General features: G+C 47.3%; 1 protein-coding gene across 4 annotated transcripts in view; it reads left to right on the plus strand.

Annotated features, from left to right (window-relative positions):
* LOC104313402 (USP6 N-terminal-like protein) overlaps nucleotides 1-20,210 on the plus strand; it is an 88,180-nt gene that overhangs the window by 29,225 nt on the left and 38,745 nt on the right. For 2 of the 4 annotated variants that reach the window (XM_069803505.1, XM_069803506.1), the window contains exon 3: nucleotides 19,570-19,857. The exons of 1 other annotated variant lie outside the window; for it this stretch is intronic. The gene's annotated coding sequence lies outside the window, so the exon portion shown is untranslated. Of the gene's footprint in view, nucleotides 1-7,034; nucleotides 7,490-19,569; nucleotides 19,858-20,210 lie in introns of those variants that run through there. One more of the 4 variants, XM_069803508.1, reaches the window with a different exon arrangement.

Consider the following 20,210-nt stretch of genomic DNA (forward strand, 5'->3'; position numbering starts at 1 on the left):
GAAGTTAAGCCTTTCTCTGTACTGGTCCATGTTGAGAGGATTGGAGATCCATCAACAGCAATAGCGTAGAAACTGGGTGGTGACTGGTTCTGGTGAAACTTTTCCTGTGTGTCTCGGTTTCTCTTTCCAATGGGATTTCCTTAAAACTCTCCCCCTTCCCTATCTTCTGGTGGCTGGTGCAAGATCAGATTGAGAAGGGCCTTTGCCCATGGCAAGGGCTCCCAAACACTATGATGACTAATTTAATTGATGATGGGTCTGAGCAGAGGAACTAGCTGCCTGCCTGGCTGAGTGCCAGTGGCTCAGTGGGACTTCGCCTCTCCCCTCGCTCTTTGGGTGGTCCTATGGTACCTGTCATGGTTTCCTGTGAGGCTTGTATTCGCTGTGCGTGCAGGATTTGTTCTTCAAATGGGACCAGAATGTGACCAATGTTACTTCAGGAATAGCAGCAGCAAAACCAGGCTGCTGTCATCAGCTCTCCGAAAAGCATTTGGTTGCTGTTTTTCCTGTGCCACAACAGAGCACTGCAGACTTCTCTGTCTCTTGTTCCAAATGCAAGTAGCTTTCTTTGGTCTTTTGTGTTCCTGAAGAATCTTGTGGCAACACGCCACCAAAATTCTGCTGTTCGGGTTGAGGCATGCCATGGACATGTCCTTCCCCTGAAGGGAGGAGGAGAGCATGGACCAAAGATGCCAGATGTTATGCATTAAACAAGGTGACTTGTCACAGTGTGGTTGGCATTAGCGGTCCCGGGAGCCAAACTTCCGTGGGGCTTGGTGTGCCCACGTGTCCTTTCCACCGCAATGTGGAACTCAGCACAGTCTGGCTTTGCAAAGCAGAATCCACTGCTGTTGGAGAGCTTTCTCCTGACCTTCTGCCTGCCTGCTGAGGCAGAGCCTGCGAAGTGCCAGCCTTTGCTGGTCCAAAGTCAAGGGGCTGGTGTCCCACGAGGTGCGCGGCAGAGGGAATGGAGAAGCCTTGTGGCAGAATGGGAGCAGCAAGCATCTGCGGTTGTGCCGAACATGCTACCTACATGTGTGCCAGGGAGTGTCTGTCAAGGCTTGGGTTTACAAACAGAGGAGCTCATCAGTTAGGGCAGCTGCATGATGTGGCAGGGCGCCCAGGTTTGGGTAAGCTTTTGGGCAGCTGCTTGAAGGAGGAGGCAGTTGCTGAAACATTCATAAACTCGACTGTGAGCAAACTCTTCCCAGTTGCCTGGCCCACGGTGGAGATGGGCGAGCACAGCCAAGAGCTGCTGTACTAGTCCCAGGCGAGGTGACAGGGAACAGCCTCAGGAGCCTGCTGCTCCCTGACACGCTCCTCTGCATTAATTCTCTTCGTTAATTCCCATAATGAATTTCTGCCTTCAAAAGCCGAAATGAGCAGAGGTCTGCCAGAGCAATGCCAGGAGTGGCAGCTTTTTCTGGTTTTATTTTTTTTTCCTCCTGTAAGGTTCATATGAAGGAGAGTGCTCTTACAGTCTCAAGAAAAATAGCAACAAAACAAAGCGAAATACTGACTGTAAAAAACCTACTTATTTGTTGCATGCATGTTGCAGTGGCAATGGGGGAGTCTCATGCAAGCCCCTTGTTATTTTAGCTTTTTTTCTTTGCTACTTACGTTTCAGAATCTTTTTAATATTATTCCCCTATATTTAGAAGTAAGGGCATAATAGTTCAACTTCTGAACACCTTCAGTCTTTGCATGTCTCACAAGATGGCTGGGACACATGCTGGTACCTCATTTTACGGCCCCATGTTCAACACGAGCTAGGCTGACCTGTTTGTGAGCATTTCCGTAAATTGTTGTTGTCTTGTTTTCCTTTATAAGCTTTCTCCTGTTTTCCTTCTGAAAAATAACACAGTGGATGGTGGCAGGAGTGGAGTCAGGGAATTCAAAATTAACAGCTGAGCTTGTCCTCAGTTCACCCCTCTCGCATCTCTTGCCACAGCAGCTTGCATTAGCAAAGATGACACTGTGTTAGCCGGAAGAAATACATTTTCTGCTGCATGAAGAATCAGCTAATCGTTGCGTGCCTCAGTTTCCCCATTTAAGAGTATGTTCTTTAAATCTTTAAAACTGCCTGTCTTCTCCTAAGCCTGCATCTCTCTCAAACAGGCATGAATTTTGTTATAAAGTCCTCTGTGGCAGTGCTATCGTGAATCCGACGCTGCTTCCTACGGACAGACGCAAAATGTCTTTCTGTGCATCATTTGGGGAACAGCCTCCGTAACAGGATAGGACTTGAAGTTTTCCATTTTTTATTTTTTTTTGATGGGGTATTTTTGCAGACGTTATGGTTAAAGGCTTCTATTTTTGAAACCTTAAATCTTGGAATGTGGCTTCATAACAGTACGTAGTGGGATTTGGAAAAAAGTCTGCTAAAATCATATATAAGGGATAGTGGAACAGTTAGGTCATGTTAAAGTTGATAGACTTTCTGCTGCTGGTGCATCCGATTTTTTTAATACAGAGCTATGAATGTTTTTCTTTTTTACAAAAACAAATAATGGGCCTTCCATTTTGGACAAATGTCCCTTTTTTACAATGGTGTTTTTTTCCCCAGTTAATGGGGGAGCTGCCCTGTTCTTTCCATCTGATCTCTGTGCCCACACCTCTGAATGTTTCAGTTTCAGAAAGGAGGACAACTCCGGTGCCAGCAGACAAACTTCAAAAGCTGCCATGCAGGAAAGTGTCACAGGTCTGAGGCGTTAGGAATGAGTGGGGGAAAAAAACAACCAAGCCCCTTAATTTTTTACTGCCATGCAAAGATAACAGAAAAACTTGCTGCTTGGTTCTTCCAGTCCTTGTCAAGCTAAAATACTGGAACTAAATAATCCTGTCACCCCCTAAAAAGAACTGGAGAGATTTAGGAGCACTCAGTAGTTTTTAAGGAAAATACAATGTTTTACCTATTAAATGCTGTGGTTGCGCTGTCACACTTGGTGACTTACAATGGGACTTTTGGGTGCTGCTTAGCTGCTGGATACAGATAAGGGCTCTCCTTCTCCATATGGCATCATATAGCTGGAGGTTTTCACACTGCAGACCCAAGTGGTACCCAGTAGTTGTGCTCGCCCCCATCCCTAGTGCCCAACTCCAGCCATCCTGGTGGAGTTTGAATTAGGCAATGTTTTTCTGTCCAAGCCTCCTATGAGCCTATTGAGAGAGGAAAGGGGAATGGCTTTTTTTCATGAGCAGCTGAATGCAATGCCCTAGTTACCATGGTTTTTTAAATGGAGTACTTCAGAGGATGTACAAAAGCATCTTTAGCACTTGCAGTGCAAGGAGAATGAAAGGATCTAGATTATGTCAGCACTGCAACAGAGGCTTAAATGAGTGTCATTCTTTTATTGTTAGGAGATGACCCAATTTGGATTGTATTTATGGAGTGGGAGGGGAGAATGGACCTGTTTCAGATGACTTCTGAGCCTTAAATGTACTTACAGGCTTTGTGTAGGGATTGCATTGGCTCCTGCTGGGTAAACAGAGCCCTTTGGAGGGTGTTCCCCATGTACTGGCGCAGTGATGCGTCCTGCCCTTCCTGGCTAGACGTGCGCTGCCAAAATGGGTTGATTCATGCCACGTCTCTCCGCGTGGCGTTGTATTGGATGGGGGAAAAAATGACTTGTCAGACAGAACCTGCCCAGCTGATTCTTATTTATTTTACTGCATTTTCTTGCAAGGCTTTTAAAGCCTCCAGTTACTATATAATTTGCAGACCGGCTCCAGCCAAGCAGATCCGTAGCTGAAGGCTGTGACCCTGCCAAGGACTGGTGAAGGTAATAGGTTGTTAAGCCTGCATACAGTGGGATGCTTCTCTTTCCGCTTTTTTCCCCCCTTCCTGTAAAATGATGGGCAGTCTGTTTTAAGCACCACCTGTGTCACAGTCTGCTGTCCCCTTCTTTTCTCCTGGCTGGGATGCCAATGAAGAACTTCCTTTTCATCTTAAAGGGGTTTGAAAGTTGGGTGTTAGGGTCTGTTGCTGCTGTCTGCATCTCCTTCTGGAAGGCTCTTACCTGTCTTTTAAACAATTTTGGTCCTGCTGGCAGGAATACACCATCTGCAGATCCTGTGAAGGATGTAATTTCTCGGATTATCTTTTTTTTTTTTTCCGTTGCAAGGGTTCCTGTAGTCATTACATCAAGCTCAACCCTGATGATGCGAACTACTTGGAGGTGTGTCCAGAGCAGAAGCTCCTGTGGGCTTAAACCCATCTACAAATTTGGGAGGGGGAAGGAAGAAGATAAGCAGAGAAAACTCATGGGGAACTGGAGCTCAGAAAAGCTCAGCCTTCCCGGCAAACACTCCTTTCTAGTTCAGATGGGCCTTGTGTGAAGACTAGTGGAAATCTGAGTTTCATTGTAAATTCATTAGCAACATTCCCATTCATTTCAGTGGAGCCAGGGTTGTGTCCTCCAGCTAACCAACACTGTAAGCCCGTGCCTCTTCCTCTGGATACGCATGTCTGCCTTGTGTCCCCCAAGCCTGCTTTTCCAGGGAGCCCTTTCCAGGTGAAGGGGGGGAGGAAGGCATCCATCTCTTCCCACAGCTGTCCCAGCAAGCCACAGGCTGGTCCGCTCCCGGGGAGCTGCACCCCAGCTCTGGTGGGGTTCAGAAGGGTGGTCACCAGAGCACTTGCCGGAGGAGGAGAGGGCTGCAAGTGCTTGGAGGGACTGCCTGGATTTGCTCCTTTGGAGACACCGACAGCCACAAAGCCTGGCTACATCCAAGGGCAGATGCATCCAAGCCCGGGCTGCACTGGCACCAGTGAACTTCTGCACTAGGGGCAGTTGTTGCTCTGTAGGAATCAGCATCTGATGCTTTTAGGTTTGCAGAGAACCTGCTGGCTGGAAAAGCTTTCTTGTTTGTGGGCGAAAGTATCAAAATTATGTTAAATGTAGGTGTCCTGCACAGCTGGAGGCGAGGGTGGGTGGACAGTCTTGTGGGACAAGGTCCCCGGGGGTCTGCCAGCACACCACGCTCAGGGCAGCCTGCAGCAGTGGCAGAGTTGAGCGTGTTGGGGCAAAGTGGCATTTCCTCCTTTCCCTGGCTTTCCCCGGGGCATGAATGGCATTTTTTGAAACCTAAAGGCTTCCTACAGAGAGGTCTGTCTGGTATGGGAGACGTGAACCTGAGCTCAGGCTTGGATGTGTCCCTTTTCTGTCTGTAGGAGCTTTGGGCTGGTTATTGTGTTCAGTTTGTTTTTCTTCATGATTTTTTTTTTAAATCAAATTTGATAATGCTCGTCCAAGTAAAGGATAATGAAAATTAAGTAACTTGCCCTACCTCTTACACAGCCACTGCTGTGTGTAGTTAGTAGTTTAATTAGAAATGAGGCAAGGCAGAGCTCATTTTGCTTTCCAATGACCAAGCTAGCTCTGCAGGAGTTAGAGTAAGATGGGATAGTAATTGGGTGTGATGTTGTGGTCTTTAGGGCAAGACTACAGGAAATTCATTGTATTCCTTTGAACAGGATGGAGCCTTTCACGTGATTTTTTTTTTTTTTTAAGCTTTAATTCTCTAATCTCGATCCATTATCTAATAGCAAGAAGACTCCCTAAACTTGGAAATGTATTTCATCTGCTTGGGAAGCAAAAGACTCCAACTTGGTCTGTCTGGGGAGCTCTGGCTGTCCCCCTGGTGTGGGGCATCTTGTTTAGCAGGTGTTGGGGCTTGCTGTGCCAAGGGCAATGCATTGAATCCCCTTTTAATTTGTATTAGGGCTGGAGGGTTTTTGGTTGCAGTGTTCTGCTGCTGTTGTCTCACCTCCAAGCTATGTTATGGACTGTGTAGTGCTTGCTGACATGGACCTCCCCCAAACTTCCCTTCTGCTGTGTCTCTTGTACCTGAGAAGTCACTCCAGAGCAGCTTTTCACTGTGTCTTCCCACTCGGTGAAATCCGTCTGTAGGGACGGTCTGTCATTTCGTCTGTCCTGGCTCCTTGCAGAGCTCACTGGGATTTCAGAAGGAATAAGAAAATATATTTAATGTCAGTGGCTTTACATCAGGAGAACTGATTACTACTTTTTCCTTCATCCTGATAGCTTTTCTCCTAGACTTTTTAGGCATGTGCAGAGTATAATTTATTTTCCTCTTGAATTTAACAGCTTTAAAAGGACTAAAATCAGCAGCTGGTTGGAGTTGTGATTGGGGATGCAGAAACTTTCATGCCCTTCTCTTCTAGAGCAGATAATGCTTCAGGTGCAAAGGAGATTGGAGAGCAATCTGCTGCACTTTTGCAGCCAGGGTCCTGTTTCAAGCCCTCTAGGGTAATGTTCTGGGATACTCTTTTTAATCTCACATGTGACCCTCAGCTTTTAAAGAGCGCAGCTGAGTCTGCTTCGTTACCTTGCCAAGTTTGAGTTGCACGTGCTGTGGTCCACAAGCCTGCAGAGTGTCTTTTCTGCTGCTGCACTTCTCCCTGATGCTTTTAACCTGGTTTCAGTGCAACACCCCTGCCTGCTTTTCCCTAAAAACTTCTTGCCCTGTTTTAGCTAAATTTCTATGGGGTAGAAACCCTACAGAATTAATTTTCTACTTGGTGGAGAGATGGAGTCCTAAGTTAATGACTCACCCCGAGGGAAGACAGATGGGACTCTGGCAGCCCGTGAAGGGTAGAAACACTATGTCTGGTGGCTCATCACTGGAGATGATGAAGAGGTTGTCGGTGTATTGCCACAGGGTGGTAAGACTCAGGGGATGCAGGGGATGACTCAAAGTTGGGCTGCAGTAGTTACGGTGTCCGCAGCACAGCTCACACCCGCACCCTGCCCTTACATCTGGTGTGGAGGCTGTGGGGCAGTGGAACCACCCGACGACCCACGGCGCAGGTGGGAGAGCCTGCGGATGAGCTACGGCACTGCCATGTGGAGCGGGTGACATCCTGGAGCATCCCTGACGTGGCTGGACGAGGAAGTCCATGGAGCCTGGCATTGGCTTGCTCATCACCTGCGTGGGCTCCTCGCTGTTGCATGCTGGAGCCCCGGGGGAGCGTGAGCTCTTTTCTCTGAGGCTCCTGCAAGACAAAAGGCGGAGTGCTGCAAACCACAACAGCTTCCACTCTAAAAATACCATAAAAGGCTGTGTCCTTAGAAGCTGGGCATGGGAGCAGTTCCCACCCACATTACTGCAGCATGAGTCACTAGGCTATTGCAACTGCTCTCCAAGTGGATGCCCAGCTGAAGATGCAGTGAGGAGCAGAGGGAGGAAGGGGAACCGCTCTTTAGTGCTGTGGAAGTGATGAAGGGTTACAAAGAAGAGGATGACACACAGGCACACATGAACTCGACTAACTGCCGGATGGTTTTGCTTTCGTTAGTATTTTTTCTTGAGAACTTCCAGCCATATGCTGCTTGCTGATGATTTGAGCTTAAGATGTTTTCAGTCAAGAGTCTTCTGAATATGCAGAAACACCCCGTTTGCTTTTAGGAAGCACAGTAATTGCCACATGAATAATATGAAGCTGGAAAACCCCTCTGACATGGAAGTATGTTTTACTTACTCTCTTTAAGCAAAGTTTTTCTCTCCCTATCCTCCCTCCTCATCTTCATCCTTCTCTCCCCTACCCTGGTGCAGAAATAGGCTGCGCTTCCTTGTGACAGATGCTGTAAAAACACATCTCCCTTAAGTTACCTGCTCTCTTACCTGTGCTTTTTATCCAACATGCAGGTATTAGGGAGTAAATTTGGGTTTGTTTTGGTTTCTTTCCTGAGACGCCACCCACCTGCCCTGGCCCCAGCGATGGTACAGTTATTGTTTTCCCTTTTCCTTCCCTTCTGCTTGACGAAGTCTTGGCTATCGGGGTTTACTGGATTAAGTTTGTCAGTGGGAAATTCTATAAAAAGCTTCCTTTATTTAGACACCAACCCAGTAATGACATCATGTGGGCACGTCTTCCAAGTTCCTCCGGGCTGAGTGGATGGAGGGAGGTGGTGGCCGTGAAGCTGAGCCTTGCCTCTTTCTTAATGCATCTCCGTGGTCCTGCTCAGTGGCTGTCCTTCAAAAGAACCCCAATCCTCCTCCGGGGGGGTCCCCCGGCAGACTGGTGTGTCTCCTTTAGCCAACTTTTTAACAGTATAACATAGCTGTGGTTGTCTTCCTGCTCATCGCTTTCAGGTTAGTCCTCGAAGTGCTTTTTGGTGGGTATTCACCCTGACTTGTCAGGGAAGCAGGAGGCTTGCACACTCAGTATCTTTGATGCTGCTAAATTTTGCATCAGGCCAGTTTCAGATGACTTTGACAGGGGAGCAGGTGGACTAAAGGTATGAGGGAGCAGGGGAAATGGGCACTTAGGAGATGTGCTGCTTGTTTTATGGTGGAGGGAAGGGGGCACCTGGGAGGGACAGCAGGGCAAGAGTTGGCCACCAAATTAATGGACTGACAAAATTATATTTGTGTGTGTGATTTCTCAAAAAAAAAGTATTGTTTTGAGCATTTCTGAATGGGGGAAAGGTATATATTTGTTAAGGGTTAGAAAGTAAAGAGTGTGACCTGGGCAAGGTTTTGGGACCTTCTGGAGAAGTTATTCCTGGATTTCATTTACATCTTTGGAGGAAAAAGCGTGCTGTGGTATGCTAACCTTCCCCTTGTACGTGTTTGGTTTGCTGAAATGTTAGCACAGGTGTTCCCTTACCCGCCTGCAGTAATTCTTGGGTATTTTTCTACGTGATCAATAAACCAGAGCTTATTTAAGCAATGAAGTGGTACAAACTGTTTGCTGGGGGCCATTTAATTGACTCCATTTAGTCTGCTCATCCTACTTTTGTAAGGAAGCCATCAGATTGCTGTACATCATGGCTATTTTGCTGTCCACTAGATGTCGATTACACCCTTTAGGGCTGGGAGGATTTTCGGCAGCATACTGAGTAACCAAGTTAGTCTGTCCATAATGCAGATTTTTCCAGTCCTGCCTAGGATTTGGGTCAGGCGAGAGGCGGTTTCCAGCCCTGTGCCAATGCTTCCTCTGCGCTGCTGCTCTGCTTGTTGATGTTATCTCCTTCCCACATTCTCCACCTCGATACTCTGAAGTATTAAAAAATAAAAATAAATCCATATTGCACAAACACTCTGCAACTCTGTATGGCTGGCCAAAATACTTTGGTCTCTTTAGAAAGTTATTTTGCAAAGTTAGGTGGTGCTAGAAGAAAATACAGATTTGCAGGTGCCAGATTCAGACAGTATCTTACCATCAGATGGCACAGAAAAGTGGGATCTTTGAGGAAACAACCAAGGTCTTTTCCCAAGGTCTCTTGTTGTGTTCCCGGGCAAGAAAATCCAGTGTTCAAAATACCACCTTAATTAAAAAACAAACATACATGTTTTTAACATTGGGAAGTGATATCTGATAATGCTTTCTCTAAAGAAGGGGTGTGGGGATCAGGTATTTTTAGCTGCAGCTATTCTCAAGTTGTTGTTCTTTTATGACCTTCTCTTAATAATACATTTCTCTAATGCTTTCTTTAAAGTTTTTGTAGTTCCAGAAACTTTTTCAGCCAAAGGCATGTTGCTGGGGGGAGGAGAAAGAGGGAGGAGCAGCCCACAGGCAGGAGAAATACTGAAATCTGTTTTCTGGTGGATTTTGGTGCCTAAGAGCGTGTGATGTTAGAGTTGGGTGCATCTCATGAGGGACCTTTCCCAGGTCAGAGGAGTGGCTTGCACTTCAGTGTTTCCCCTGGCTGCAGCAGCTGTAAGATTGCCAGTTAAAAGCACTTGAGAATGGGATCAAAAAACTGAATTTGGACAAGTTTAAAAGGTTGGAAGAGGAAAGCTTGGACAGAGGAATGACATGCTGATGGAGATGCTGTAGTGCAGGAATCTCATGGGAGGGCAGGCATAAGTAATGGCAACTTAAATTTCAGGTCTTCCTGTAGTGGTTTGGGCTGTGGCTGTCTGGAGACACTTGGGACTTACCTGTGAATGTCTCTGAGATGGTAAGAAAGCCAACAAATTCCAGTGTACAACCTGAAGGTCATCTTCATCAGTCCATAGGCTGCTGGACTTGCCTGATGTCTACGGACTGAAAAGCCAGCACAGATCTTTGGGATCAGGTGAGCTGGTCCTGGGCTTTTGCAAACATCAAAGTGGCCATGAAAAAGCTTCTTAAAGAGCAGGAGGAGAAGAAGGGCTTTGAGGTTGGGTTGCTGATGCTATCTGTCTCTTGGTAGTTACCAGCAGAGATGGTCGGGCTTTCCAAAGTGAACTGCACAGTTAGGTGTTTCTCTGCGCTTGCCTCTGATGACATCGGGTGAGGAAAGCAATTAAGCTGCATGTAAATAATAAACGCATGCCATGTGAACACGGGCAGGAAGAAGGACAGGCAAGAGGTGTCTGTGCTGCATTGGCGGTGTGCCGCTGCATCGCAGTGGGCATCAGGGACGTTGATGCTGGTGGGGGGGCTGGGGAAGGTGTCTGGCTTGGGCTGAGCCTGGGGAAGGGACAAGGAAGGTGTTTAAGTGGTTGTTTACTTCTTTATGTAGATATTTTTTTCTCAGTACCCAAATCGGTGATGAGGAGTTTCTGCTAATTGCCAATAAATGAAATGAAGGAAACATTCCCTGAGCTGAGACTGTTTTGCTTGCCAGCAAGCCCTTTCATGCTGTGGTGCCTTTTTAATGACCACAAGCACTGTCAGAAATGACAGCCCAGCCTACTGAAGGTGTTGACACCACACGCGGTCACTGGTCCAGCCTTGGGTCAGGAAAAAAAAAAAAAGTCACTGCTCCCTGAAGCACTGAGCCCACATCCTGCAGCTGCCAGCGGCGAGGAGCAGGGCTGCAGGGGTATGGGGAGGCTTGCAAGGCCTGTGCTGCTCCGGGGCTGGGCAGGACTTGCCATGGTAAAGAGAATCTTGCTTGGAAGAGGTTATGGATCATTTAACACCAGAAACTTGCCAAAGTGGTCTTTGTTTTTTTCTGGTGTTCTTGGACCAAGAATTTATTTACTTTGAAGCTCATATTTTCAAAATCTGTTCAGTCTTAGGTGGAGCCTCATGCCAAAGCGATTGCCAGAGTTAAGACCTGAGCTTTCCTCTTCTGGATGAGACCTCCTGCGAGCTTTCACCAGTAGATAATGCAGGGCTAGTGCTGAGCTCCTGCAAGAGCGTGTTGTCTGCGACTCCACATTTTCCCTTGCATTGGTTTCGGGGTATGGAGTAGCTGTCTGGGTAATGCTTTCGTTGCAGGGAACCACCACGTGGGTCTAAAAGGTGTTTGGGCTTGACAACAGCCATCATGGGCAGATTTTAATTAGGAGTTTGCAAAGTGTCAGCTTGGGTTGCAGTAGTTGAGTGTTTAATATCCTGAATAATACTTGGACCTTTGTTGCCCTTCTTAGTTTTAGGACCTGACACTTGATACTCTGGTTGCTTAAAAAAAAATAAAATAAAAATAAAAAGTGACCAAGCATGTGCATGCATTCAGTGCTTTTTTGGGACCTGTAAGCTTAGCACCGCATTTCCACGTGACACCTGTGTTTAACTCTGTGTCGCTCATTGGCAGGACCACCATGGGCTTAGTGCCTGGCGCAAGAGTGATTCTTTTGGTTGCTGAGTAAAAGAGCAGCAGCAGCAAGAGTGGAAGTTTCATCTGGGTGGTTTTGGGGTGAAACGTGGTGATAAGGGATCTGGCAGGAAGGAAGTGCAGTGCATAGTGAGAAGAGAGAAACAGCAGATACTCAGAGTATGATACAGCAGATGCTCAGAGTGGGCAGAGTATCTTCTGGAGATGATCTGCAGCTAGAAAACAGGGACAGCTACTTGAAGCCAGGTCAGCGCTGCAGAGTTGGTCCCATCTCTGCAGGCCAGGCAGCTGGAGCATCGTCTCCTGACGGAGGAGGTGCTGGAGCGTGCGGTCCCCAGCAGGGATGGGGAGGGCAGGACCGGGCTGTGCCTGTGTCTGGGCTGGATTTGCCAGGGGGGCTCAGAAGGGTCTCTGTCCCAAATCACCCCTTGCTGCTTTTTGTTGGGAGCAAGCCTGTTATTCTACTGAAAACTCTTCCGAAATGAGGAGGGGAGAAACAATCTGGGAAAGCAAATATTTTCTGATAACGGTGAGCAACAGTACAAGCTTTTGTTTTCTGTCAATGGAAGGAAGTGGGAGAAACATGCAATAGGTTTAGCGCAGTGCAGGAATTACTGCTGCAAAAGAGATTTAGTGCTCGCGCTCCTGTAGTGGGTCCTAGGAGAAGGTCCGGTGGGGAGATATCCATAAGGAGAGGATAGGCTGCTCAGAGCAGGTGGGAAAGGCACTGCTTTTGTTTTGCTGCAGCTGTGCATCTGTCTGAAGCAGGTGCTAAAGGAGGGTCTGCGACCAGTGGACCAGTGAGCTGAGACAGGAATCCAGGTCCAGGCTTACAGGGGAAATGGGAACCGGGAAGACGAACTCCTTGGTTTGTACTCGGCCAGGACAAGACTGAAGCAACTGTGCTTTAAATTAAAGGCTCCTCTCTATTATAAAGATGATGATAAAGAGTGAACCAGCTCTCATCTCTGCTCTCTGGAAAGGATCCTTCCTGCTGAAGGACTTGACATTTTGTAAAAAACAGAATGCAGAAAACTCCTGTGCAATTGCTATTCTATTTTGAAGTCTTATCCAAAGGCCTGCAGGCATGTTCTAACTTCAGCATGCATCTTATTCTTTATGTTGGCCCCACTCTTTACTTTAGGGAAAAAAAAAAGGGATTTCTTCGTGCCTTTCATATCAAAACACCCTCCACTGCCCTCAGATGCTTATTTATTGACAACTTCCCTTTTCCAAGCCTTCTTGCACAGGGCTGAGCCCAGTTGCACTTTGGTAGGATGCATTCAGCCCTCCCAGGTTTTGATCTTGGAACAGGAAGATTCCCACTTCCCAGGCTGCGGAGGAAATAATCACCCTGCTTGCAAATGTCTTCTGTAGCAGTTAACTGAAATTTTGTGTTTATAAATGAACTGTTTTAAGTGAAGGTGTTTTAAGTGAACTGTCTAGTTGTTGTTTTGTTGGGTGAATGTTAAAGCATTTTTAAGACAAATGCATCTTTCAAGTTGAAATTATCTTTTTTTTTTTTTTTCTTTAGCTGAGCGTGTCTTCAGCTAAGTAAGACTGCATCTTGAAACACAGGTGATACTTGAGTTGTGTTTGTTTCCTGGGGAGAACAGCACCTGCTGCTGCTGCTTTTATGGGCAGCCTTGCATGGGTCTCTGTCGTATCAAATGCTTGTCTTGAGAGCCTGTGGCAGTGATGTAATCTACTTAAACTTCTCCCTCTGCTTTTTATCTCATCTGAGATGGGGTTTTGTAATTTTTTTAGTTCTTCCATGCATACTGTCACTTTCCCCATGCAAACTCCAGCCTTCACTGGAAGAACCCTTCTCAAACATTTTCATTAGTGGACTTGAGCCTGCTGTGGTCCCCTTTGACTTGCTTTTATCCCACTTTCGTTGCTGTCCATTATTCACATCAGAAATGCTGAGGACATGGTAAACAGTAATTGTAGGTAATAGATGTACTGCAGTTTTGAGCATCGGTTTTTCTGAAGTGCCTTGTGTTGCTTTCTCAAGCATATTTGATTGAAAGTGCTGCCTGAATGCCTCCGAAAAACTAGAAATGGAAAGATGACATCCTGTTTGATGTCTGCCTGTGTCGCCTGGCTGACTCGGTTTTACATCCCCAAGGGCACTGGGCTCCATGGTGGCACCTGTGGGTGCAGGTCAACAGCAGACCTGCTCGGGGCTCTCCATGTACCACGTGGAGCTGGACTCCACACATGGGGTTCATTGTGCCACGCCTCCACCTCTGAGTCCCTCGTGGGGTAAAACGAGGGATGACCCAGATGATGCACTTGAGCGTAGCGTTCTCCCCCCAGAAACCATGCTGAATCCGTGCCTCTTCCTGATGCTGTGATCATCACAGGAGATTTCCAAACCAGAGGTGGGAGATGCTGAGTCAGCAAACCTGAATTTCTGGTTGACTGACGTTTGAGGTGGCCTAGGGATGCTGGGGGCATATGACATTACGTGGTGGTACGTGCCACGAAGTGTGGCAGTACTCTGCCATCTCCCAGATGGAGGGGTGCGTGCTGGGGGCTCACCCTCACTGCTGTGGGTCAGGGGAAAATGCTGCCATTTTGATAAAGCCCGTGAGACGGCAGCGTGGTGACATGAGCAGTCCTTGCCGAGCTCTTTGGAGGCTGGCGTTTAGCTAATTAGGGAATACCCCAAGAGCTGAGGGTGCGCTTGCAAGGAAAAAAGTGTTGTTGGGAGCTTTGGGTGAACGTAGGGCTGGTGAAGGAAGTGGGAAGACTCATTTTATCCTCCAAGCAGACATGCAGCTGTGCCAGCTGTTCACACCCACTGCACTGGGGACCAGCATGGCTTTGCTCCGGGACTGGGGACTCGCGCTGCAGTGACGGGGAGATGGGCTCTGCACTTGCACAGGGTTGTGGTTGGCGGTGTGGGCTCGGACCGCAGTTTTGGGACCACTGGTTTGGCTGCTGTTGATGGCCCAGAGCTGATGCTGATTGCCATTGGTCACTGCCCAGCATGGCACCTCACCAGCTGCCCGCTACCAGCACTAGGGCTTTGCCAGTGGCCGGGAGAGTCGCATCCTCTCCCACACTTAGCTCTTACCAGCATCCAGCACCAGCCCGCCCGGCTGCGTTTCCACTGCTCCCTGAGCATCTTTTCATTGCACTTATATCTAAAGTACGGAAACTGTTATTGCAGTAATACAGCTTACTCCAAAATATCAGTGCCATTTCATTTTCCCTGCTTGGTAAGTTGCATGTCTCAATGGATCCATTTTTAGTGTCAGGTTTAGTTTTACGTTGACCATGGTAAAGTGGTAACAGCCAAATACATTGTGAATTGTAAGATGTATTTTGGAGCCCTGACCAAATGACACAGATGTTGATTTCAACTATTAAAAAAAAACAAAAACAAGAACCCTTGAGTTATTTTTACATTGACTCATAAGGTGGCGAGCTGCTTTTAACAGGGTGTCATAGAATCATAGAATGGTTTGGGTTGGAAGGGACCTTAAAGATCATCTAGTTCCAACCCCCCTGCCATCGGCAGGGACACCTTCCACTAGACCAGGCTGCTCGAAGCCCCATCCAACCTGGCCTTGTGTCCTGGTTTCAGCTGGGATGTAGTTAGCTGTCTTCCTAGTAGCTGGTACAGTGCTATGTTTTGAGTTCAGTATGTGAAGAATGTTGATAACACTGATGTTTTCAGTTGTTGCTCAGTAGTGTTTAGACTACAGTCAAGGATTTTTCAGCTTCTCATGCCCAGCCAGGGCACCTGACCCAAACTGGCCAACAGTGTATTCCATACCATGTGACGTCCCATCTAGTTTAGGAACTGGGAAGGGGGGGGGGGGGCGGGGAATCGCCACTCGGGAACTGGCTGGGTGTTGGTTGGCGGGTGGTGAGCAATTGCCCTGCGCATCATTTGTACATTTCAATCCTTTTATTACTACTGTTGTCATTTTATTAGTGTTATCATTATCATTATTAGTCTCTTCTTTTCTGTTCTATTAAATCGTTCTTATCTCAACCCAGGAGTTTTACTTCTTTTCCTGATTTTCTCCCCCATCCCACTGGATGGGGGGGGAGTGAGTGAGCGGCTGCGTGGTGCTTAGTTGCTGGCTGGGGTTAAACCACGACACCTTGAACACTTCCAGGGAGGGGGCTGCCGGGCGAGCCATGTCCTACATGACCATTGTTGTTTCGTAAGCTGAAATATTACATCTGCCTTAAGTCTTCACCTCCAGTTGGATTTTATAAACATATTTTCCATGAAGGGAAGAGGGGGGGGACTTCTTGTGTGAACAATTTCCTCAAAGGGAACACAACCATTAAATTTTCTTGTTTATATAAAAAGCTGCTTTTGCACAAAAAAAATAGCAAAAATTCCCGCGACTGTTCAGTTGGGGTAATTTTAGGAGTTATCAACAAGCAAAAAGGAAGGGAAAGGTTATGTTGTAATTAAAAAAAGATTGCTTTCATACTCCTTAAAAATTTTGTGTATCCTAACGCTGTCCTGCATATGGTTCAGGGCTGTAATAGAGCTTTGGGAGACATTTTCTCAGTACTTCCCAGTGTCGGATCAAATACTTCTTGTTCCCCTGAAGTTTTCCGTTACCAAATATGCCTGTGTGGGGCTTTGGTAGAAGAAAAGAAGTTAACAACAGCTCGCCCATTAGAGTCCACAGATGCTGTTTGAAGGTAATGCAAGTCCAAGGTACTGCCAGCAAAGCGGTCAGGGAGTGTCCTCTGCAGAGGCTGCCAAATACAAATAATTTACTGCATGGTGTTCTGTGTTTGGAGGCGGTTTGAGCTGATTAAACTTATTACAGCAGTTGAAGGAATGAGGATGGTACTTGGAGAACCTCATTTAAAATACATATTTTCCTAGGGGATGGCCATTAGTCTGGGTCAGGGTCAGGCTAATGGCTCAAGCTGCCTCCCCTCCTAAAAATGGGGTGCAGCCAGCAGCTCTGGCAAGTGGTGCAAGACTCCACATGGTCAGCATAGGTCTCACTTTAACTGAACTTATATGTCTGTAACTTATAAATCATTCGCCTTGATGATTATTTTGGGTGAGTTTTACACGGACAAGCTGCATCTTGTTAGTGGATTTTTAACTTCCTACCCATTTATTTCATCGGCTGTCCCAGTGACTTTATGTGATAGTACGTTTGTTATTTCCTTATTTGTGTTTCTAAAAAGATGCCGCCCCTCTGTGCCAAGGAGAGCAAGGACTGCTGGCAGCACGATAGCTTCTTTTTGCATCCTTGTTCCTTTGGTTTTGGCTAGTGACCATTGCTAGCTCTGCAGTGCCCAGGGTGACATCTTAGGTATCAGCCAGGATGCGTGTCTTCACCCCGCTGCTTCGGGCACACGTTAGGTGTGGGTGGCCTCTAGCTGGCTGTGGCCGCTGAGCCGAAAAGCAGGAAAAGTTTTAAACAGCAAAAGGAGATGCAATAAGAGCTTTTAGTTTGCCTAAAATAGCCATGTATAGCTGGAGACAAGAATGACCATGGGGATGGTAAAAAGGAGGAGTAGCATGTCCTGTGGTGTTGCTACATGGACTGAAAAGAATAAAATAACAATATTTTGAGAGGAATGCATGTCCAAGTGGATAATGACCATCGTTGTAGCTTCCTTTAGTTTATGGTTAAGGAAATGTAAACTGCTCTTCCAGTCTTAAGCAAACAGAAGAAGCTGGTTCCTAAGCTCCATGTTTATATAGTTCCTTTCCAGGTCAGTGCATCACCTGAAAAAAGGGGATTTGCCCCCCTTCGCCGCCCCCCCCGCCCCGCTTTTCTGGCCTTTTTATAGACACTGGAATGGAGGAAGGAGGGAATGCAGAGAGAAAATTAGTCTTGAATTCCCAAAGCAGCACATGCACTTTTGCATTCTTCAGTTTACTTCTTCTCTTTTTTAAATGAGAAATCATTTAAATAATGGTGCTTTAAAAAAAAACCAAAACAATTTGTGCACCTCGGGGTTTTTTGTGCCAGTTTTTGTTTGTTTGGGTTTTTTTTTTTTTGCTATTGTTGTCTGGAGAAGATGAGTTTCTGTCAAAAAAAGTTTAAAAAAAAATGTTTGGATGCTCTTTTATTTCCCATGAGATCTAAAAATAGAAGCTGATGAAGAATTGCTGGTAGACTCACTGTTCTTCTCAGAGGGTTTAGCTTATGTCTAAAGCTGCATCTTCTGACATTGCAACAGCTGAGCTTTGCAGAAGCACCAAGGCTGAGCTTACTGAGCGTAAGCAGGGAGGAGAGCAAATGTCTTTATCAGCCCTCTTGCTTCTCTCCTCCTGTCTCCATCCTTGGGCAGAAGAGCCCAAGGCACAGTGCAAAAAAATGTGTGTGAAAATGAGAGTGAGAGGTAAGTGCTGGGAGCACAGGAAGTATGGTGGCGAGAGGGTTGAGGTTTTATTTACTGGCAGCGCTGGTGTGCATGCTGGTAGTATTGAGGGGGGTGGATAGCATGTAAATGCAGCATTACATGGTTTTTTTAGTTATTTCTATAACTAAAAGACTTGGCCAATGTATTTAGGTTTCATGGTGTTGCCATAGTCTAGTGGCAAAGTATTATCATCGTTGTGACCACAGCTTGCCATTGTACTTTAAAAGCTTGGGGCAAATTGGGAAAACAGAGGGAAATGTGTGTAATCTGCATTATAATACATGTAAACCACATTATAATCTACTCAGTGATAACGTATATATAATGTAATCTGTGTTACAGGTTGCTTGATGATAGAGGTGGCCACCTCTGAAAGGGTGTGAAGTCTTCTGCACTTTGGGGTCTCTGAGTCATTGTGTCTGGGTGCTGGGGGGTGGGGGGGTGACAGCAGGGAAATTTGGCACAGGACAGCCCAGGAACATGGGGAAAAGTCCATTCACAGGTGCTTCTGAGGGGGATTGGAGGAGAGGTGGTGTTATTAAAGTGGCTGTTCATGATGAAAGCAAGCTGTGCTTCCTCTCCCGGGCATTGGTGCACACTTCCCCCTCCCGGTGCTTGCTGGTTGCCAACAGAAGCGTTGTGCTTTGGGGTGATGTCTTGATTTCACACTTGTGAAACCAGCGCCGTTGCTTCTCTGGGTTGCTTAAGGTGAGAATGAAAAACTTGTTTTAAAAAAATGATAGCTGTATGTTGAGCTCTGGTGTCCTTCGAACGGCATTAGCTGTTTGGATGTATTGGGTCAGAACTGCGGGTGCCAGGAGGTGACTTAGGCGGTGCCACTAATGCCAGCTCTTCGGCTGTGCGAGCTGGTGATGCTGTGCTACTGGTCTTGACCTGACCGAAGTCCTATATGCTGCATCTCCCTTTCCCCTCAGCTTGTTCCTGGAGGAGTGGCCTGGATCCCCCATTGCATCCCTTCTTGGTGGCAACATGATCTTAGATCCGCTGAAGTTGGGTGTCACACTGTGCCTTTGGCTTGGGCAGGGGGCATGTTCTGCCTGCTAAGTTGCCGGTAGCATGTGTGTCTGCTGGTACAAAGGTGTGATGGACTCTGAGATCTACATGGGAAGCCCCTCCATCCCCTGGCACTCAACCAGGCCAGAAAATGGGCTAAAACACAGCCCCTGCCGCAAACCAGGTGCTGGGTTATGTCTGAACTGAGCACCCCTGGAGAAACCCCCGCGACAAGATGATGTTGTGCAGCTGAAGGCATGCAGGCTGGCACGTATGGTCAGATAGTTGTAAAATTCCTGCCCAGTCCCAAACAAAATCCCTATAACAAGTCCTCTGTATTAGCGCAAGTCCGTGCTGGGCTGGGCTTATGCTGTGAGCTGGGTGGGGAGGAAACTCATCCTGAAAAACCCACCGAATCAACAAAATCAGAGCACAACCCACCCTGAGGGTTTTCTTGCAGCACAGACAAGCGTAGTTTACTTTCTGCTGTTGGGTGCCCTCCCGTTACAGCCTGTTCCTTCCCCACCAGGCTGAGGGCTTGCTGCCCGCTCCAATGGGACCTGCCTTGCCTCTGCATGCAAAGACCCCCTGCGCTGGTAAAGGATGGTGCCACCACCATGCCGGAACTGCAAAACTTACCAACTTCTTATTTCCTTCACAGTGAGCCCAGGGGAAGAGAGAGCCCGCGTGGAGATTACCTCCCGCCTTGCCTTTTCTCCCAGCCCCTCGCAGTGAGCTCTCAGGTGCTGGAGGAGCGGAGGGGAGAGCTGCCACACTGAGCTGGGGCAGCGCGGGTGAAGCGAAAGGGTATTTGACTGGTGGGCTGCAGCAGCTGGGGGTCCTTGCCACCCCACGGCGGAGACAACCAACTCCTGCCAGGTAGATGCCCGCAGGGGAGAGGACAACTCCAGCTGAACTGATGCATCTCGGCACCTGATACCAGGCTCAGGTAAGGACATGTTGCTTGGAGCCAGGTTGAATTTCCACGCTCCCTTCTCTGACCTCACAGACCACCTCCGGAGCAGGTGGGAATCGCCCCAAGAACCATCATGTGCTGTGGGTATACGTGCTAATAAATCAGCAGGATCTCGCGTGCGATGATGCTGGATGCTCTGGCTTGTTGGGTTGTTGCTGGTGGTATCAAAGTGAGTTGTAGTGGAGGTTCTCACTTGAGTGTTCCCAGTGCCTCTACTAAGGGAGGTGAGTGTGTTTTTATCCAGCGCAGTTTCAGATACGATGCAAGTTTAGTGGGACAGGAGCGCGTTTGAATTTTCGTAACACATCTGTGGCTCATATAAAGTG

This window comes from Haliaeetus albicilla, chromosome 16 (assembly GCF_947461875.1).
Source record: "Haliaeetus albicilla chromosome 16, bHalAlb1.1, whole genome shotgun sequence".
Taxonomy (NCBI): domain Eukaryota; kingdom Metazoa; phylum Chordata; class Aves; order Accipitriformes; family Accipitridae; genus Haliaeetus; species Haliaeetus albicilla.